This window comes from Erinaceus europaeus, chromosome 21, assembly GCF_950295315.1.
Source record: "Erinaceus europaeus chromosome 21, mEriEur2.1, whole genome shotgun sequence".
In the NCBI taxonomy this organism is placed as follows: domain Eukaryota; kingdom Metazoa; phylum Chordata; class Mammalia; order Eulipotyphla; family Erinaceidae; genus Erinaceus; species Erinaceus europaeus.
The window spans coordinates 34,917,412-34,939,749 of NC_080182.1; the positions used below are offsets into that span (position 1 = coordinate 34,917,412).

At 46.8% G+C, this 22,338-nt stretch overlaps 2 long non-coding RNA genes across 2 annotated transcripts in view; one reads left to right on the forward strand and one right to left on the reverse strand.

The window, feature by feature from the left end:
* The window catches only part of LOC132535310 (uncharacterized), a 902,180-nt gene extending 881,423 nt beyond the window's left edge, over nt 1-20,757 (forward strand). The window contains exons 4-5 of the long non-coding RNA XR_009547106.1: nt 6,069-6,118; nt 20,621-20,757. This is a non-coding gene — a long non-coding RNA (uncharacterized LOC132535310). The remainder of the gene's footprint in view (nt 1-6,068; nt 6,119-20,620) is intronic.
* LOC132535309 (uncharacterized) overlaps nt 7,953-22,338 on the reverse strand; it is a 54,544-nt gene continuing 40,158 nt past the window's right edge. The window contains exons 2-3 of the long non-coding RNA XR_009547105.1: nt 11,050-11,223; nt 7,953-8,416 (exon numbers count right to left, since the gene is read on the reverse strand). This is a non-coding gene — a long non-coding RNA (uncharacterized LOC132535309). The remainder of the gene's footprint in view (nt 8,417-11,049; nt 11,224-22,338) is intronic.

The following is a 22,338-nucleotide window of genomic DNA, read 5'->3' on the forward strand; positions in this document are numbered from 1 at the left end:
CAGGGGTAGATAACATAATGGTTATGCAGAAAGACTCTAGTGCCAGAGGCTGCAAAGTCCCAGGTTCAATCCCCTGCACCTCCATAAGCCAGAGATGATGAGTGCTCTGATAAAAACAAACAACAACAACAACAAACAACATGTCTATTTAATATTGATAATGGCTTTGGGGTTTATAAGGTCTTGCCTGGTGAGGTGCATTCTACTCTGTGTCCACAAGGTGACGACATAACACTGCAATTCTTGATTACTGTCAGTCTTTCCTGAGAGCCCTGCCCTGCCTTCTAGCTCAGGTGTTCACTTTCTAGTGAACCGATCAACCGATCTATTGAGCCGATCAACTCAGATGTTTTGAAAACCTTCGTTTTACAAACTAAAGAGCGGCAGGCAGAACTGCTGCACCTGCAGTGCTCGGGGCCTGTGTGCCTGAGGCTCCGGATTCCTCCCAGCCCCACAGGAGCAGCAGGACTGCAGTCGGGCCAGGGAGTGTGGGGATCAAACCTGGGGCCTCACACCAGCACACCTTGCTCTCCACCACTGAGCCAACGCCTATCCATACTATTATGCATCTGACTTGTCTGTTTAATATTCTCAAAGGTCTACCTTTCTTCTTCTTCTAGCATTTGCCCTTCTTCCGTAGCCAGTCAACAGCATCAGGTTGAGCCTGATGTAAAGTTTCGAGACCTCCTTTGAATCTGGAGAGGTGGCAGTCATTGACTATGTGGGTCATAGTCTGTCTGGAGCCGCAGGGGCAGTTCGGGTCGTCTCTGGCTCCCCAGCGATGGAACATAGCGGTGCACCGGCCATGGCCTGTTCCATAGCGATTGAGGAGGGCCCGATCATAACGTGCTAGGTCAAAGCCGGGTTGATGCTTGCAGGGGTCTGTGATGAGGTGTTTGTTCTTTACCTCAGCTGACTGCCAGCGCTGTTTCCAAGAGACTGGAACAGAGAAGTTCAGTGTAGGCGTAGGGGACCAGATTGGGTGAGGAGACGTCAAGCGTTGGACAGGGTGGGCGAAGATATCCGCGTATATTGGCAGGTCCGGTCGAGCGCAGACGTGGGAAATGAACTTAGATGATGCCGCATCCCGACGAATATCTGGCGGGGCGATGTTGCTAAGAACTGGCAGCCATGGAACCGGGGTGGAACGGATGGTTCCAGAAATGATCCTCATGGAGGAATATAATTTGGAATCGACCAAGTGGACATGGGGGCTACGGAACCATACTGGGGCACAGTATTCTGCAGTGGAATAGCATAATGCCAGAGAGGATGATCGCAGTGTGGAAGCGCTCGCGCCCCATGAGGAGCTGGCCAGTCTTGCAATGATGTTATTCCTCGCGCCCACCTTTGCTGCAGTTTTTATGAGATGTTCGTGAAATGACAGAGTGCGATCGAGAGTAACGCCAAGATAGACCGGCTGGGCTTCATGCCGGATTCTCGCATCGCCGAGCTGCACATTAAGCTCACGCGAGGCCACCCTTTGAGTTCTCTGGTCTCCTCCTTCAGGTGCTTTCTGCTCCGTGTCCACAAGGGGGTGACATAACACCACAGCCTATGTTCTTGGCCAGGCTGCCCCCCATGCCCCGCCCTTCCTTCTGGCTCAGGTGCTCACTTTCTAGGATATCTGGGGCCCAATGAGCTGGTTTTGTTTGTCCGTTTGTTTTGGTTTGCTTTTTGTTTGGTACCATGGCACTGTTCACCTCTGGCTTATGGTGGTACTGGGGACTGAACCTGGCACTTCAGAGCCTCAGGCATGGGTGTCTTTTGCAGAACCACTTTGCTAACTCTCCAGCATTCTGTGTTTTTGTTTGTTTGTTTCTTTCTTTCTATTTCTTGATAGGACTGAGTGAAATTGAGGGAGGTGGGTCGGACAGAGATCGACAGAGAAAGATGGACACTAATAGAGCTGTTCCACCACTCCTGAAGGGTCCACTCGTCCAGTGGGAGCAGGGCTCGGACCTGGTCCTTGACCATGGCGGCCTGTGCATTCATCCTGGTCCGCCAGCAGCACTTAAGGGGGGAGTGGCAATGCACCTGGTGGAGAGCACACACTAAATGTACAAGGGAAAGGGTGCAAGCCCCTGGTCCCCACCTGCTGGGGGAAAGCTTTGTGAAGGTGTGGTAGTGCCACAGGTGTCTCTCGCTTCCCCTCTCTGCTTGCCTTGTCCCTCTTCATTTCTTCTTCTTTCTACCCAAATAAAGTACTAAAAAAAATACGCCTTTAGAAAATCAGTCTGAGAGAGCACATAGCAGAGTAGCCTAGGAGGGTGAGCACCACTCCTGAACCCTCACACCAGCTAGTCCTGCAGCCTTCCGCTGAGCCCCCTTCCTGGCTGCTCTATTTCAGTCCAAGGAGTAGACATGTTTGTTGAGTCTTCACTAAAGTCGACTTTGAGTTGCATGCAGTCTTGTCTCCTGACATGCATTCTACTCTCTGTCCACAAGACGTAAGACCTCAATCCCAATTTATTGCAAATCTCCACCCATACAGTCTCTTGGGCATGTCTGAAACCACTAGAGAGTGGCTGGCAGGTTTGCTGTACCTGTGGAGAATAAGGGCTGCATCCACTCTCCACAGGTGCGCAGGGGTGCTCCCCTCCCCTCTCTCTCTCTCTCTCTCTCTCTCTTCCCCCCTCTCTCTTTTCCTCTCTCTCTCCCCCTCCCCTATGGCATGAGGGACACCTTTTTAGTATGTTGAGAGAGTGGAGACTCGGTGTGTGGTGTGAGAAGGTACAGAGGACTGACTGGTAAACCAAGTTAGCAGTTGAGGGCTCTTCCCTGGCCTCCATCTGACTCTGCTCCAGACTTTGAAAGGTTTTGCTGAGAAGGGAAGTCAACATCTACATTTCAGACTCAAGAAGGACCATTTTTGCCTTCAGGGTGAAATTGGCCACTTTCTGGAATTTAACATGACATGACATAAATATGAACATTAAAATAGGGGAAAGTCTTTGGGGGAGGGGAGAGGGCTGGTGGTTCTGAGTACTGGAACACAGGACCCGTGTACCTGGAAACCCAGAGTGTTGCACCAGTCAAAGCCACAAGAATGGCCTGGGCTTTGCTCCGCTCTCTTTCATCTCTCTCTATATCCACTGATAAATACATCAGTTTTCTTGGCAAGGCTTCCCCCAATGTCCTGACCCTCTTTCTGTCTCAGTTCACTTGTTAGAATGTATGGGGCAAACTGACTTCAGGGTTTTTGTTTTGTTTTGTTTTGTTTTTAATGAGAGATACAGAGAGAAAAAGAAACCAGATCACTGCTCACCTCTAGATTTTGGTGGTGCTGGGGATTGAAGCTGGGACCTCAGAGCCTAGGGCATGTTAGTCATCTGCAGAATCACTATGCCGTAGCCGAAGCCCACCATTTTTTGCTTGGTTGGTTGGTTTGGTTGTTTAATTATTTTGTTTTGATTTTACCAGTGGCTATTCAGCTCTGGCTCATGACAGTGCAGGGCACTGAACATGGGAATTCAGATCCTCAGGCAGGAGTTTGCATCAGCATCACATTCTCTCCCCTCTCCCAACTTGGACAGTTTTTCGTTTCATTCTTTATTTCAAGAGCTAGAGAGAGGTAGGCTGAGCTGCAGCCCGTTTAGAGTCTGGACCCATGTGCCTGACGATTTAGCGTTCACTCCCTGCCCGCCCCACAGCTGAATGGGCTGCTCTGGCTTCTTCCTGTGTGTGTCTGTCCTGTAACTCTGTCTCCTCCTGGATGAGAATCAGCCTCCTCAATAAAATGAGTGAGATCAGGGCCTCGGTTCAAAGAGTGTCACAGGAGGAGCTGGGGCTGAAACTAGGAACCAATGTGACCAGTTGGGGCCCTTCCCCTACCCCACACAGACTCTGCTCCAGACTTTTAAAGGGACAGTGGAGCCCTGGGGGTGGGCAGAGGGCCCTCAACCTTCACATTCCAGGCCCTGAAATCACTTCATCTGCAAGGCTAAACTGCTCGTTTTCTCAGATGTAGAGCTCTCTCTCAACAAAAGACATTTTTTTAAATAAAATGGGGTTGCTGAGTGTAGAATGGGGGACCAGCACTCCAGACACCCTGGAGTTGTCCTAGGCAACTAATCTGTACTCAACACCCCCTCCTTGATAAGGCATCAATATGAAAGTAATCGGAGGAAAAACTCAGAAAAGAGCAGGTACCAATGTGAGCAGGGTCCGTCTCCCAGAGGTTGATGATTCCTACATGTCTTCATGATAGAGAAGAGCACAGGACCAGGTAACACTGAGTCCAGGGGCAGCCCACAGAGAACTACCCAGCTTCCCTCTCTGCAGAGGCAATGGGTCCTCCCAGAGACCTTCCTGCCAGTACCTGGATTAGGACTTCCCACACTCCAGGGGCCTGAGGACTCAACATTTGTTTACTGCTTGAAGATGGTGAAAGCTTTGGGCAAGATCAAGCTAGAAGCTCACTGTTGGGGGTCGAGCAGTAGCACAGTGGGTTAAGTGCACATGGTGCAAAGCACAAGGACCAGCTTAAGGATTCCAGTTTGAGCCCCTGGCTCCCCTCCTGCAGGGGAGTCGCTTCACGGGCGGTGAAGCAGGTCTGCAGGTATCTGTCTTTCTCTCCCCCTCTCTGTCTTGCCCTCCTCTCTCCATTTCTCTCTGTCCTATCCAACAACGAGCTGCATTAACAATAACAGTTATAACCACAACAAGGCTACAAGGGCAACAAAAGGGGAAAAAAATGGCCTCCAGGAGCAGAGGATTCATGGTGCAGGCACCGAGCCCCAGCGATAACCCTGGAGGCAAATAAAAAAAATACATAAACATTAAAAAAAATTAAGAAAAAGAAGCTCCCTGTTAGACAACACCACTGTGAGGCTGTTGTTCAGTCAGCTAAGAAATGTAAGAACGCACAGCCCCGGAGATGGCACAGCGGCCAGTGTACTAGCTCGTGCACATGGGCGTCATTTCCACCCTTGGCACCTCCTGTGTCAGAGTGATGTTCTGCTTCTCTTTCTCACTCTTCTCCTTCTCCCCCATTAACAAATGGAAGGAAATCTAAGAATAGTATTGTGACACATGTGGTCAGTCCTCTTTCTTTAAATGAAACTTCACACAACTGCATGCATCTTTGAAACCTGACATCTAATAAAAAAAAATAAGTCAGTTCAACTGTGTCCTGAAACCCCACCTCCCGAGAGCCCTGCCCCAGTAGGGAAAGATAGAAACAGGCTGGGGGTGTGGATTGACCTGCCAATGTCCAGTGGAGAAGCAATTACAGAAGCCAGACCTCCCACCTTCTGCTCTCCATAAAATCTTTGGTCCATACTCCCAGAGGGATAAAGAACAGGGAAATTTCCAGTGGAGGGGTGGAATACAGTAGTCTGATGGAAGGAATTGCTGGATTTTTACCCCTCTTGTCCTACAGTCTTATTAATCACTATTAAATCACTAATACAAATAAATAAACAAATAAGTGAGTATCCCTGAGGCTAGTGGTCAGGAGCACCATGGTTGAAAAAGAGCATCTGTGCTTCAGCATTAATATTTATCATCTGCTCACTCCTGAACTTGATTTTATCAGCTTATCTTTTACTATTGTTGGATCTATCCTTATTTCTCCACATACGCTACCCACCTGCTAGGACCTGAGTTTGACCTCCATCGCCACCTGCAAGGGGAAGCTTCAAAATAACACTGAATTTTAGATTCTTTTTTTTTTTTTTTTCCTCCAGGGTTATTGCTGGGCTCGGTGCCTGCACCATGAATCCACCGCTCCTGGAGGCCATTTTTCCCCCTTTTTGTTGCCCTAGTTGTTGCAGCCTCGTTGCGGTTATTATTGCCATTGTTGACGTTGCTTTGTTGTTGGATAGGACAGAGAGAAATGGAGAGAGGAGGGGAAGACAGAGAGAGAGGGGAGAGAAAGATAGACACCTGCAGACCTGCTTCACCGCCCGTGAAGCGACTCCCCTGCAGGTGGGGAGTGAATTTTAGATTCTTTTTGATACTTTTCTAGGCCCCTTGGTATAAGTTCATCACTTTACAGTATTTTAAATACAAACCAATTTTGCTTCAGATCCTCATCCTTGACTACTGTCTTTTTAAATTCACAGAGATTAAAAGGTATCAGTGGAGAAGCATTGTACCCACTCCTTGAAGACAAGTAAGTCTCCTTTCACACTTGCTTCTCCTGATTCTATTTTATTTATTAATTTTGCCTCCAAGGTTGTCTCTGGGGCTCAGTTCTGGCACTACAAATCCACTGTTACTGGCAGCCATTTCCCCCATTTACTTAAATAGGACAGAGAGAAATTGAGAGAGGAGGGAGAGAGAGAGAGGGAGAGAGACTTCACCACTTGTGAAGCTTTCCCGCTCCAGGTGGGGAGCTGTGCTCAAACCCGGATTCTTGCAAGGGTCCTTGCACTTAGTGTTTTGTGCGTTTAACTGGGTGCACCACTGCCTGGCCTCCTCTTTATCTTAGATTGTTAGGAAGTGCCCATATTTTCTTTGAAAAGAAATCTGAAAATACGTATCAAGAGCCTTAGCAAAGCCATACATATCCCAAAGATTCTCTTCTAGAAATTTTTTCAAAAGCACTCGTTTATCTAGAAGTAAACAGAATAGTGATTTATAGTAAATATTTTCCATATCACTAGATATTTCTTTAGTGGAACACGAAAAAATGTGTTGCTCTCTCTCTCTCTCTCTCTCTCTCTGTTTAACTTTTGCCCACTTTGTCATTTTTCTCCACATTTGTTTCCCTTTTTCGGTCGGTCTAACCCGCCTTGTTCCAACAGTAATGAGCTCTCTGTGGCTGCCACTGCTCCACTGATCATCCAACAGGGGCACTGAATACCAGCTCAGGGAATTGTTCTCTGCAGGCTGCTGAAGGTAAATAGAGCTTCTGAAGTGGAAAGTGTCCACGGAACCCATGTGCAGCCTTCCCCCAATACTGGAAATTCTTACAGAATCATGTTGTCATTAGAGCACCAGCTCTTGGCTGGTGGTCAGAGAAGTGGTACAGTGCAGAAAGCATTAGATTCTCAGGGGTGAGGTCCTGAGTTCAGTACCAGGCAGGTTATGTGCACATTATGTGCCAGAGTAATACTCTTGCTCTCTTTTCCTCTCTCCTCCTATCTCTGTCATTACTAAATAAATAAAATCTAAAATCAAAACAAACAAACAAGAAGATAGCTTACTTGGATAGTGCCCTTGATTTTCTTCTTTTATTTTTTTAATTATCTTTATTTATTGGATAAAGACAGCCAGAAATTGGGAGGGTAGGGGATATAGAAAGGAAGAAATAAAGAGAGACACCTGCAGCACTGCTTCACTACTTACAAAGCTTTCCCCCTGAAGGTAGGAACTAGAGGCTCGAACCTGGGTCCTTATGCACCTTAATGTCAGCATTTAACCAGATGCGCCACCACCCAGCCCCTGTGGGCTTGTTTTTCTGTGGTTACAACACAGGTTTGAACCCAGCTCCCACATCACTGAAGGCACAAGAATAGAACCAGAAGTGAAACATAAAGCAGGAATCAGCAGTGCCGAGAGTGCTGCTTCTAAGGTTTTGTGGGCGTGGGAGTCCTTACTGAGCGGGTTCCCACTAATGATTCTCCCCTTCCCGGTACAAGCTCCCCTGAGACTGGCGGCCTTCAGAGTTCTCACAGCTCTCAGGAAAGGCCAAGATCCCAGGTATTCAGGCCTGTCTCTGAAGAAGTAGGACTTGTTAACTTGGGACCTTCTTGGGTAGCTTCCATGGACTTTGTCAGATTTTTTTTTTCTCCTTGCTTCAGTTGCTTCTTGTCCACGCACATTGAGCTAAAAGTCAGAATTCACATTCAGCCTAGTTCTCATCTGTTTGGGGGGACACACAGCCAGTCCTGTCTTACAAGTCACTTGGAAGAGATGACTGCTTTTTTGTTGTAATTGAACTTAAAAAAGAGGTTAGGAGTAGCTGCAGCACGTAAAAGGATTCACAACGTGGAGCTGGGAACTGGTTTAAACAACACAAGGTTTACTAGGGTGAAACAGGCAAAAGACAAAATAAGCTCTTACCATCAAGGGTTAAGAGTACGCTAGGGCCATAAAGTCTGAGTATAGTTATCGAAAGTTTAGTCCCATAAGATAAACAATTATCAGCTGAGGTATACGTTGCTCATGGCTGCAGGGGGATCTTAAAAGTTTACCGGCTAACAGAGTCACACATGTTCAGTTCCCAGGAGAAGTAGCCATGGCACACGGTCGAGATGCTTCTGACCAGAAGAAGCAGCAGCCAAAGACTCACGTGCTCAAAGTCCTGTGCTTTCATACTTTCCCCTTCTCTGAAGCACCTCCTCAGGGTAGCTTTGTTTGCTAATAGTCCCAAACTCCTGCTGGGGTCACCACACTTTTTCTGAGATACCAGTCTGTTTATTCCTTCTGCACATTGTCTTTGTTTCCTGAGACTGAGCTCCAGAGACTGAAAGGGATGGTCAAGACCAGGGGAGAGAATATTTATTTATTTACTATTATTTTTAATTATGAGTTTTCTGTTTTGTTTTCAATTTTTTTATTCAGTAGGACAGAAATAGGGAGAGAGACAGAGAGATGCCTGCAGACCTGCTTTACCTCTCACAAAGCTTTCCCCTTGCAGGTGGGAGCCAGGGACTTGAACCTGGGTCCTTGTGCGCTGTAACATGTGTGCTCAACTATCTGGCCTCCAAGGAGAAAGTGTTTATATTAGCATTTGAAGAATTCATGCAAGCTGCTGCTTTGAAGTTCAAAAAACTTTTATAGACAGCATTTCTTTTGATTCTCAAAAGAATTCTGGGAGTTGGGCGGCCGCGCAGTGGGTTAAGCACAAGTGGTGCAATGCACAAGGGCCGGCATAAGGATCCCGGATCAAGCCCCCGGCTTCCCACCTGCAGGGGGTCACTTCACAGGCGGTGAAGCACATCTGCAGGTGTCTATCTTTCTCTCCCCCTCTCTGCCTTCCCCTCTTCTCTCCATTTCTCTCTGTCCTATCCAACAATGACAACATCAATAACTACAACAATAAAACAACAAGGGCAACAAAAGGGAATAAATAAATATTTTAAAAAAGAATTCTGATGGTGATGATGAGACCAGTAGCACCAGCATTTGAGGGAGGTAGCAAGATTAATAAGCCATAGAACTAAAGGTCACACTTTCTTCTCTGGCAAAACTCTGCCCAGCCAGGCTCACCTCCCACCAGGAGACTGCAGTCTAAAACCTGGTGCTTGCTTTACCATTACCCCTCGTGCTGCAGGTCTGCTCACTGTTAGAATGAGATCTAATCTCACATTATTTTTTTAATGTTTTAATAATGAGTAACAAGATTGTAAAATAACAAGGGTACACTTCCCACCACCAGATTTCTGTGTCCCATCCCCTTCACTGGAAGCTTCCCCATTCTTTATCTCTCTGGGAATATGGACCAAAATTCTCCATGGGGTGCAGAAGGTGTGAGTTCTGGCTTCTGTAATTGCTTCTCCACTGGACGTGGGCATTGGCAGGTGAAACCACACCCCCAGCCTGTTTCTATCTTTCCCTGGTGGGATAGGGCTGCCAAAGATGAGCAGTGCTCTGTTAAAAAAAATCACATCCACACTGTTATTTGCTTTTAGGTTTATAGAGAAAAATATTTTATTTGAGCACTTATTCAGTGAGGGCTCATGTGTATGTAAAATAATACCACAAAACAGAAAATAAAGGCCAGCCCCATAATTATGGGTGAAAAATGACAAACCTTGTAAAATTATCCATTATACACTTCATCACATTACATATTCATCTTTTAAATATTTTTTAATTAGTGGATAGAGACAGAAATTGAGAGGGAAAGGGGAATAGAGAGGGAGAAAGACAGAGAGATGTCTGTAGCCCTGCTCCATCACTTGTGAAGCTTTTCCCCTGCAGGCAGGGACCAGGGGCTTGAACCTGGGTCCTTGTGCACTCTAATGTGAATAGTTAACAAGTTGTACCACAGCCTGGCCCTTCATATCCATTTCTATATAATTTCAACAGAGTTAACATTATAAACGGCTCCTCCCCTGCAGGTGGGGAGCCGGGGGCTCGAACTGGGATCCATCCACTGGTCCTTGTGCTTTGTACCACATGCGCTTAACCTGCTGTGCTACCACCCTGGCCCCCTAAGCAATAACTTTTTACTTATTCAGATGCCAGAGAAGGGTCACACAATTCACACAACACACAGTCAACCTGATCCCTCTCCTTACTTAGTAGCTGTTCGCAGGTAAGGCTCACGACGTGGTCACCTGTCGTGAGCCTCAGCTGTGTCACTGAGCTGATTGTCCTTCGTCTGCTGGAATGACCAGATGAACGAGGGTCTCTGGAAGCTGAGGAAGCAGTTACTTAGCCTGGCCGTGTGTGCTTAGTCTCTAGCAGCACCGGCTGCTGCCTGGTCAGTAACGGTGAAGGCACTTCACCCAGCTGGTTTCTGAGCCTCTACTTACACTAGCTTGCTTCTGGTTTTAAGGTTACATCTCCATTGGCCAGTCAGGTTCGGGTTGAGGTCTTATCCTACATATAGATGTCTCTGTCTTATCACACTATGCAGGCACACTATGGTTACTATAGTTACTAGGGTTACATGTTCACTACATTTATTCATGAAGAGTTAGGAAGAGGAGAAAGAACCAGTTATCACTCTGGTACATGTGCTGCTAGGGATTAACCTCATGCTTGAGAAGCCATTGCTCTATCCACTGCACCACTTCCTGGACCTCCTTTAAAAAAAAATGTGGACTTTTAAACCTTAAGTACTAATTTTGCAACTTTAAAAAGCAGTGAGGGTCTGGAGAGATCGCATAATGATTATGCCAAAAGACTTTCTGGCCAGGGGATCAGCAGTCTTGGGTGCAGTCCCCAGTACCACAAGACACACATTCCTTTCTGAAACAATATAAATGTTGTCCCACCTTAAATGTTATTTTTTATTTTGCTCAAGAAAGACTACAGACACATTCTGATATTCAGATCATAAAGGTTTCCATTAAAAACAGAATTCGTGTCAGCTCTAAGTGCTGTAGCCAGAGTTTAAAGAAAATGCCTTGGGTTTCAGAAACATACTGTCAGCCACACTGTTTGCAGAGGATCACCGGATTCCAGTAGGCCTCCTGTTCTTTATATAAAGTCTACAGCCATTGCAGACTGAGCATGCTCCGTCTAATCTGGTCTTTATATAGCAAGCCAGGGTGACTAACCGGCAACCTCTCTACAATCCTGAAAATGTATGTGTGATTTCTGCAAGAAATGTAGACGTTAAATTATCACAATCATTAAGTATCTACAGGTTAAATGTCAGTACATTTTATACAAATCTATTAATATAGTTACTAGAGAGATGATGAAAGGGGCTGGGTGGTGGTACACCTGATTCAGTGTTTGTTACCATGTGCAAGGACCTGGGTTCAAGGTCCCAGCCCCCACTTGAAGGGCGAAAACTTTGAGTAGTTAAGTAGCACTATAGGTATCTCTCTCTCTCTCTCCCTCTCTCCCTCTCTTTTCTGTAATTTTTTTAATTATCTCTATTTATTTATTGCCTAGAGACAGCCAGAAGTCAAAAGGAAAGGGGAGACAGAGGGGAAAAGACAGAGAGACACCTGCAGCACTGCCTCACCACTTACAGAGCTTTCCCCTGGCAGGTGGGGACTGGGGACTCGAACCCGGGTCCTTGAACATTGTAACATGTGTACTCAACCAGGTGTGCCATTACCCATCCCTTCTCCCTCCATCTATTTCACTTTTCCTTCTGAGTGTTTATCTAAATTAAATATAAACAAATTGTGTTTTCTTAAAGATAATCCGAGAGAAATCCAAAACATTGCTGCCACACGTGTGCTGCCAGAGATCCAACCTGGGACCTCATCCTGGAGGCTCTGATGGTTTTTTGTCCACTGTGCCACCATCCAGGCATAACAAATGCCATCTGGACTCAGATTAAACACTAACGGAGCCCCCAGATTCCTGAGACATGAGCTGATTTGGGAAGAGACTGGCAGGATGTGCTCTCAGAGGAGGATTTATCTAGAAGCCCCTGTCTCTTCCCAAATCAGCTCATGTCTCAGGAATCTTGCATCCCTGTGGCATGGATCTTTCAGACCTTTCTCTGTGCTATTGAGGTGAGCAAACGAACACCTGAATATTGTACAGACTGCCACCTGAGCACCTTCCAGGAACACACAGGGGACCGAGTGGTCTATATCTGGGCAAGGCAGGAGCAGAATGCCCTGGAGACATGGCTCAGGAGAATGTGGGGACTGACTTTTGCAAAACCTGCAGCTTCTTGGAAACAGAGTTGGCAGTCAGCTGAGGTCAAAAACAAACACCTCATCACAGACCCCTGCAAGCGTCAACCCGGCTTTGACCTAGCACGTTATGATTGGGCCCTCCTCAATCGCTATGGAACAGGCCATGGCTGCTGCGCCGCTATGTTCCATCACTGGGGAGCCAGAGACGACTCGAACTGCCCCTGCGGCTCCAGACAGACTATGACCCACATAGTCAACGACTGCCACCTCTCCAGATTCAAAGGAGGTCTCGAAACTTTACATCAGGCTCAACGTGACGCTGTTGACTGGCTACGGAAGAAGGGCAAACGCTAGAAGAAGAAGTGTAGAGAAATTCACTGGTGGTGGATGGGGGTGGTGAGTGGCAGAAGACAGCCGTGAAAGCTCCAGGAGAGGGTGGACAGAGGCATAGTCACCTCCAGCTTTATCCATTTTGTCCTGAAGAATACACTGTAGTTTCAGTTGCACCATAGATTTCCACCAAATCTGTATCTTTATTTAATTTTGATATAGACAGGGAGACAAAGAGGCAGAGAATGAGAGAGACCACAACGACAAAGCTTCTTTCAATGAAGTTGGGTCCAGGCTCAAAGCTGAGCCAGGCACAAAGCACAGCAGTTCCAGGAGAAATGTTGAACTGGCCTTCCTTTTTTAGATTTATTTAGGGTGGGGAGCTAGCATAAAGGTTACGCAAAGAGACTCTCCTGCCTGGAGTGTCAAAGTGTCAGATTCAAGCTACACCCCTCCCCCAGCACTACCAGAAGCCAGAGCTCAGCAGTGCTCTAGTTAAAAAGAAAAGAAAATAAATACATAGAAAGATCCAAGTCAAATAGATAGAGATGAAAAACAATGATTTGCAATAGGACACATTCATGACAAGAATAGATGAAGTTTCGAATTAGTGACTTTGAATGAAGACGAGTCACAGGGCTGTGGGGGACAGCATAATGTATGCAAAAGATTTTCATGCCCAAGGCACTGAAGTCCCACATTCAATTTGCAGCTCAGCCTTAAACTGAAGATGAGCAGTTACCAGTAAAAGAGGCAAAGGAGGAGGAATAATTGGAAGAGAAGGCGAAAAACAAACTACCCAGAGGGCCAAATTCCCGCCCCAGCCCCCACACGGGAACCTGTGTAAAGGGGAAGCAGCAGGTTAGCTTCTGAGCAGCTGCACATTGAAGAATGCCTGGCCCAGCCTCCACCTTCTTAGCCCTCTTCACCACCCCCAGGGGGATTGTAAAGGCTCACCCCCCCCCCATTCCACCCCCACCCCCCCAGTGCTGGAGTTTGGAATTGGTAGGTGCCTGGGGTCGTTTTGACTGAAATCTGATTTTGGCTTTCTTGGGAGAGGCAAGCAAGGTTGGCCTGCTTTAGGGAGGCAGGCTTTGAAGTGGCTGCCCCCAGTAGACATGGCTGCCTAGCCACAGAGACCAGGAATGGGGCAAGTTGACCACCATCTCTACCTCTGAAGATCTTGGGAGCTGCATGACTGAACTGAGTCATCTAGACTCAGTGTTTTCCGGACTTGCCTGCAGCTTTGAGAATCAGATGAACCAGCAGGTCAGTCATGTTCTGTGTGGGTTTCTGGATCTGGAGAGCACCTGGGGGTGCTTTTTGCTTTGTGGAGGTGTGGAGATCCCTGGTGGGGGCATGTGGGTGGGAATTCCAGCCAGGAGCTTGGGTGGGCCTTGTGCTCCAGACTTCTCTGGGGCAGGGATCCCTGTGTGGCTCTGGTGGGACTGCTATTGGGAGTTTCCTGTTCTCTGCCGAGTGATCTTTGCTTATTATTTCTATTTCTTTTATTACTACTGATTGAATGCTAAGTTGCAAAATTGTAAGATCTCAGGAGTATAGGTAGTCTCACACCCAGACTTGGTATGTGTAAGTCAAGCACCCTCCACCCTCCTGTGCCTCCCCAACCTTTTAAGACCACAGGAGTACTCGCAAATTCTAAGTTAGTTTGGTTATCTTTGTGTTGTAAATTTGTTTGCTTTGGTTATGAAAGTTTCACATACAAGGAATATTATCTCAATCTTTTGTCTCAATTCTTCTAGCTGAGCAGAGTCGCCGGTTCTGTCAGTTTTTCTTTCAAATGACACAGTCTCGTCTTCTTAAACGACAGGGTTCTATTTCATTGTGTTGTACCTGGGTCCGTGATATAAAGAAATCCACAAGGAGCAAAGGTGATGTAAAAGCAGAGAGCCTTTATTATATTCTAGCCAGCTAGGGCCAAGTTACCGAGGGGCTGACACACCAGCTCTCTGGTAATCAACCCCGTACCCAAGTCCTATTAAGGTTTCTATACCTTTCCAATTACATGGCTACGTGACAGGGTTCAGCTACACAATGTGGTTACATGACAGTTTACATCTATAGCCCACAGGTGCAGGGAAGGGGAGGGGGTCTTTTTTGTCCTTGGAGTTATCTCTTTTTCCTGACTCCAGGTTCCCAGGCTGTTTTCTCAGAGTCTGCCCTTGTATTTATCTGCGGCCTTGCAGATGCCCAGGCCTGTCTTGTAATTGCTTACTTAACCCTTGGGTTGCTGAGTCAAGGTTCATTTGTCTGCTCATATAGCATTTTACATTTATTACTTTTTGCTCAGTTCCTACAATTGTATCCTTGCTGATTTTAGCTTCATTTTAAAAGCGACAGTGTGTGTGTGTGTGTGTGTGTGTGTGTGTGTGTGTGTGTGTGTGTGTGTGTGTGTGTGTGTGTGAAAGGGAGTCCCTAACACAGCACTGAACCTTCAGTGTGATGGGGACTGGGCTCAAACTTGGGTTGTATACATGGCAGACAAGCACACTGTTCAAGTGAGCTATTTCACCAGCCCTCCTTGCTGATTTTTTAAATTAATTTCTTAGCATATTATTATGAGGGATTAAGCCTCAGGCCTCACCATTGTATTTACATTTGCAAAACTATTATGCTAATTCCCACAATCCACTCTTGTTCCTTTTTAAATGTACTATAGGGGGGAGGTTCCCAGTAAAGCACAGAGAGGAGAAGTCAGTCCCTCCAGCTCCTCTCACAACCTCTTAACTGCGTGTGTGTGTGTGTGTGTGTGTGTGTGTGTGTGTGTGTGTGTGTGCACATATGTGTAGAAAGGTTCACAAGTAGTGGAGCAGATAGCCCTGATAACATAAATATATATTTGGGGTGTGGCTGGGTACAGTAGGAAACTATTATTCCCCTATAATAAATCACTGATAATGATAAAATAAAATATACAGTGATGTTTAAAATGTACTGTTGTAAATGACATCCAATTAAAATTACTTATCAAGGCAAAAAAAACAGAGTTGAAGCAAGGCATTTATCCTTTTACAAAAGGGCGTGCCACCAGCAGGCAGCAGCGCCCCCTTCACCCTTCTCCTGTCTTTTACACACCTGAGGCACAGCTGTCTCCTCCACCCCTGGGCTGGGCTTCAGAGCTCACAGTCTCCCCGCTGCCTAAATAAGGAGAGGAGGACGAGTCTGAGGGTCTCTGCTAGGGGATTAGCAAGCACTGCAAGGAGCTGACCTAGAGAATACAAAACTACTGGCCTCGGGTGGTCATAGATAATAATTTATAAAAAGAATTTTTGTACTAAGCAGTTGTTCTATTCATATTCTTTTGAAGAGGAGACCTAACCATCATATTTTTAAAGACTGGATTTCTATTTAGCACCCCTACATTTTACTGCGTGTACCCACTGACAATTTGTGGTGTTTCCTTTTATTTATCAGTGAATTATGAATGGCCTACAAGTAAGATTACAGGGGTGCAGTTCCTCACTGCACCAACAAACCCTCCCTCCATGATAACCATAATAGTACTCAAACGATCTCAGAGATAGGCTGGCTACTTTTTTAAAATTTAATTTTATTTGACTGAACAGAGAAGTTTAGAGGGATCAGGAGAGAGAGAGAGAGACAGAGACACCTGCAGCAGGCATCCACCCCTTGTGAAGCTTTCTCTCTGCAGGTTTCAACCTGGGTGTTTAAGTTCCTGTATTTTCATTTTCTAATATTATTTATTTAAATCATTTATCTTTTTAAAAAACTTTATTTGGTAGTGCAGAGAGAAAATTGGAGGAGGAAGTAGAGATGGAGAGAGACAGATATCTGCAGCCCTGCTTCACCACACCTAAAGTACTTCCCCCACGGCTGCACTGGAAGCTTGAATCTGGGTTGCCGTGCACGGGAACATGCGTGCCTAACTAGATGCCCCACCGCCACCAACCCCTCATATTTTTTTTTTATTTAATGAGAGAGACCAGAGCACTTCTCAGCTCTGGCTTATAGTGATGCTGGGGATTGAACCTGGGACCTTAAAGCCTCAGGCATGAGAGTCTTATGCAGAACCATTATGCTAGCCAGTCTTGTGCTCCAATTTTCTTTTTTAATTTCTTAATTGGGGATTTTTTTTCATTTGACAGTAAATACAATAGTTTGTACATGCATAACATTTCCCAGTTTTCCATATAACAATACAACCCCCACTAGGTCCTCTGTCATCCTTCTTGGACCTGTATTCTCCCCACCCACCCACCCCAGAGCCTTTTACTTTGGTGCAATACACCAACTCCAGTTCAGGTTCTACTTGTGTTTTCTTTCTGATCTTGTTTATCAACTTCTGCCTGAGAGTGAGATCATCCCATATTCATCCTTCTGTTTCTGACTTATTTCACTTCACATGAATTTTTCAAGGTCCATCCAAGATTGGCTGAAAATGGTCAAGTCGCCGTTTTTAATAGCTGAGTCATATTCCATTGAGTATATAATTTTCTATATTTCATATTGAGCAAAACCATCCAGTCGTTGTCTTTCGCCACTTCACTAAAGTCATTAGGCAAATCATATTCAGTTCTTTCCATTTTTTCCAGAAAGAGGCTTCACTATTTAGCTATTTCACTATTTAAAATCAGGTTTACAACAGTTATGCCTGAAAAGCTGAAAGTTGAGGGAATAAAACTGGGGCTCTCAGGTGTAAAAATCACTGCCCTGCATTGAGCCACCTGGCAGGCTACTCCATTCTTGGCCTGAATTTGCAGTCTGGGGCCTCATGTTGAAAGAACACTTTGGGGGCTATGGAGATAGCAACGTGGCGATGTCAAAGGCTTTGCTATGCTTTTGTGCTTTTCTGTTTATGCAGCAAGGCTTCAGGTTTGATCCCACTCTCCAGCCTAAGTCTGAACTGAGCAGAGCCCTGGTCTCAGTCTGAATTTGTTGTTGCTGTTGTTACCAAAGCCTGGCTCACCCCTGCATCATGCCGTGGAAAGAACCTCAGAGCTTTTGGTATGAGAGTCTCTTTGCATCACATTTTGGTATCTACCCCTGCACATCTCAGTCTCTGCACCTGTCTTTTTTCCTTTTTCTGCCTCTAGGTGGTTATCACTAGGGCTCAGTGCCTGCACGACAAATGCGCTGCTCCTTGAGGCCATTTTCTCCATTTGTTTCCCTTGTTGTCATTGCTGCCATTGCTGCTGTTTTCATTGGATAGGTCAGAGAGAAATACTGTTGCCATCAGATAGGTCAGAGAGAAATACTGTTGCCATCAGATGATAGGTCAGAGAGAAATACTGTTGCCATCAGATAGGTCAGAGAGAAATACTGTTGCCATCAGATAGGTCAGAGAGAAATACTGTTGCCATCAGATAGGTCAGAGAGAAATACTGTTGCCATCAGATAGGTCAGAGAGAAATACTGTTGCCATCAGATAGGTCAGAGAGAAATACTGTTGCCATCAGATAGGTCAGAGAGAAATACTGTTGCCATCAGATAGGTCAGAGAGAAATACTGTTGCCATCAGATGATAGGTCAGAGAGAAATACTGTTGCCATCAGATAGGTCAGAGAGAAATACTGTTGCCATCAGATAGGTCAGAGAGAAATACTGTTGCCATCAGATAGGTCAGAGAGAAATACTGTTGCCATCAGATAGGTCAGAGAGAAATACTGTTGCCATCAGATAGGTCAGAGAGAAATACTGTTGCCATCAGATAGGTCAGAGAGAAATACTGTTGCCATCAGATAGGTCAGAGAGAAATACTGTTGCCATCAGATAGGTCAGAGAGAAATCGAGAGAGAGAGAGGGGAAGTCAGAGGGCGAGAGAAACAGACAGCTGCAGACCTGCTTCACTCCTTGTGAAGTTACCCCCCCCCCCCGTAGGTGGGGAGCTGTGGGCTCAAACCGGGCTCCTTAAGCTGGTCCTTGCCCTTCATGCCATGTGGACTTAACCCACCGCAGTACTGACCAACCCCCTCTCTATCTTTCTGATGTAACTCTGGCTCTCAATCCTAAAGATAAGAATACAGGAAATTAAGATAAAATAGTAAATAAAAAAGAAGATCTTGAGCAGAAGTGACTGCCTCGCAGTTATCGTCTCTATTTAAACCTCTCTCATTACTAAACTAATTAACAACTAAAGTAAACAAAATGTTTAGAAAAGAAGGCCTTGGGCTGGGAGACAGCTTCGTAGCTAGCATCCTTCCCTCTCTCTGTCTCTTAATAGCTAAATATAATAATATATGAAAATGTAAATATTTAAAAGGTCAACACCTTGGGCTTAGGAGCCGTCTAAGGAGTTCTACCAAAGACTTTCATGCCCGTGGCTTCAAGAACCCAGGTTCAGTTCACTGCACCAGCATTAGCTTGAGCTGAGCATTTTGTGGTGTTTCTGTGTTTTTCTTCACTGTTTGTCAGGAAAAGAAACCGAAGATGATTATATGAAGACAGTTACCCTTTATTTGGCTGCCGTCTCCAGTAAGGTGCATTCTACTGTGTGTCCACAAGGTGGCGACATAACACAGCAGTGCCCCTGCTGGGTGAGCCAGCTGCCCTTGGTCTTGCCTGGTTGTTGATTTGGGGAACGGTGTTTCCTGTCTGTTCACAGGATCTTTTCTTGGAAGCTACCTTGCCAGGAACTAAGGAGAGACAGGGTTCCCTGAGCAGAGTCAGAGGCTTGTGTGGCTGAGGCACCCTGGTTTCTGGCGTGGTGGGGTGGCCTCAGAGACAGACGGGGCCTGGAGTTCTGGCTTTGCTCACCCTCTCTCTGTGCCATGGGTCAGTCCTGTTTATTCTCCTGCACTGTCCAAACCCCATTGCAGGAAAGAGGAGATCTGAGAAGCTCTGTTCAGTGCTGGGTGCTAGGCAGTGATATACCCGTGGAGTTCCCAGACTTCCATTTCCAAGGACCAGGGTTTGAGCCCTGATCCCCACCATCAGGGAGACAATAGGTGAAGCAGGTCTATGTGGGTCTCTCTCTCTCTCTCTCTCTCTACCTTGCTCTCTCATCCTCCCCTCTCATTTTCTCAGTGTATATTATTTATTTATTTAATTTTGCTTCCAGAGTTACCTTTGAGGCTCAGTGCCTATACTGTACAAATCCACTGCTCCTAGAGAGCATTTTTCCTCCTTTTTATTGGATAAGACAGAGACAAATTGAGGGGTTAGGGAAGATGGAGAGAGAGAAACAATATATAGACACCTGCATACCTGCTTCACCACTTGTGAAGTGAACACCCTTGCAGTTGGGGGACCAGGGACTTGAACCGGGATCCTTGTGAGGGTCCTTGGGCTTCTATGTGCTCTTAACCTGGTGCACTACCTCCCGACTCACTCTCCATGTACTTTTACAACTGGAAGTGATTATGGAAAGGCACTCTTGTGCCGGAGGCTCTGAAGACCCAGGTTCAATGCCCCACACCAACCTTAGCCAGAAATGATCAGTGTCTGCTTTAGAAAACAAAACAAAGAAAAACAAGAAAAAAATGGAAAGGGGAAAATGTACAGACAAGAAGATATACAAAATTTAAAAATACAGGCAAAAAGAAAGAAAGAAGGAAAAAGAAAGGAAAGAAGGGGAAGGGAAGGGAAGGGAAGGAAAAGGAGAAATGGGGGAAGCGCATGTGCACATCTCTGCACAGGTGTTGCCGGGTAGATCTGGTAGAATGAAGGCCAAGGCTGGTTCTCGTGACTCGGTCAGCCGTCAGAAACTGCATCAAAGTTTCAAAGCCGTACACAGTGCCCAAGGTCAGGATGGAGGTCACACAAGCAGGATTCCTTCAAGGGGTCCCTCCCTTCCAGCTGTTGACCCTGTAAGACTCTGTGCTGTCCTTCTCATCGAGACAAAGGTCTCTGATGTCCCAGGTGATGGATCAGTGCTGCTCCATTCTTGGCATGAGTTGTCAACCATCTGTGGACTCATGGTGAAAGAAAATTGTTGGAGGCTGAGGAGGTAGCATACTGGTTATGGGAAGGCTTTCATGACTGAGGTCCCAAGACTTCAGATTCACGTCCCGGTTCTCCATCCTAAGTCTGAGCTGAGAAGTGTTCTGGTCTCACACTGTGATTTTTTTTTTTTCCTCCAGATCAATACTCATTCTTGCGTGATGGAGTTGCAAGCACCTCAAAGCTTCTCGTAGGAGAGCCTTGTCCAGTGTGGGGTCACCCCCTCCCTGAAGCAGTGCCTAGCAGTCGTGCATAGCCCCATGGCTTCTCCAAAGTATGGTGAGTCCTCTTGGCAGAGCTGGGCGAGAGTCTCCTGGAGGAGAGTCTGCTGGCTTGGGGGGTTAGCACCCGAGGAAGGTGCCAGGAGGATCAGAGGTCACATCCTGAGTCAGGAGGTCAGAGACGGGGAGCACAGGGAAGCCTTGCTGCCACCCTCCTGGGCCCCGAGTTAGGAAGACAGTGTCAGGTACGAGAGAGGGAGAGGCTCCCACAGTCTGGGTGTCTGGTCTGTTAGGGAGCTAACTGTGGCCATCTTGTTCTCTTACACCAGGATCTTTAACTTTATTCTGCATCATAAGCACATGATGCAAAAAACTGTCCTCCAAGCCCCACCCCCTGTACAAATCATGAGAGTCCTTGATAGTTTTCTTTTAGGAAGGAAAGATGCTAGTTTTATTTGTTTGTTTGTTTTTTCGTGTTAAATTTTGTCTAATGTTTTCTCCATGTCAAAGACTTGAAGCTCCATGCAGGAAGCCAGCAAGGCAGTGGAGCCCACAGCCTCTGAATGCTGAGATGTGAGTAATATTAGAAGCACTTGGAGAAAAGAGCTGGGGGCATGGGGTGGGGCTATCCAGAAGTATCAGGCACACTACTCCACGCTGGCATCAGCTGATAGAGCCTGGGCCCTCAGGACTGCACTGTACTGTACTGGGCCATCTCCTGACCGGCCCTCAGATCACAGTCAAGACCAGCTCTCTAGAACTCTGCTTTCCTGTCCCGGAGACTTCTGTCTCCAAGAGCTGGACTGGGGGAACCTTTTTTTTTTTTTTCACCCAGGGTCATCTGGAGATTTTGAGCGTAAGTTGCAGGCCATCATCAACTTGGGGCCCAGCAGTGGCGCCCTCTGGAGTGCACATGTGGCCACGCACAAGGACCTGGGTTCAAGTGCCTGCACCACACCCGCAGGGGCAGTTTTCCTGAATTCCTGGCTGTTTCACCACAGCACACGCTCTCCTGGCCTCCACTGAATCGTCTGGATGAGTTGTGTCCACTAGGAAAGGAATGTCTCCAGCTGCCACATGTGCGTCTCATAGGCCTGTGGAGAGCAGACAAGAACTGTCCCAGGGGTGGGGGGTGGTCTCAGCAAAAAGGCCTCCAGGTGCCGGCCTGCACCAGAATATTACCCTGGCGTTGTCCTGGACACCTTAGCAGACAACACTGAGCCCCCACACTTGGGCACCAGCAAGGTGACCTGGCACCGAACCCCTTTCCCAAGACCCCCTTCCTCCCTTCCCTACAGAAACCTAAAACCCAGCCTGTGAGCGAGATGGATCTTGGAGACATGAGCCTGCCGTCTGCTCCTTATCTATATTTGATAGCCCACAGCGAAGTGGAGAGGGAGGCAAGACAGAGGGACAGTCAGCTGCAGCCCTGCATCCCCACTTGTCAAGCTCCCCCCTGCGGGTGGGGAATGGTGGCTTGAACCCACGTCCTGTGCGTGGCCGTATGTGCACTCGACTGGAGGCACTCCCCACCCACCCACACACCCTTGCCCGCCAGCTTCGGTAGCCAGCACCGCAGTCCTGCCCAGCCCTATTCTGTAGTCACCCCCGGCTAGCATATTGACTTTGAGAGGGAG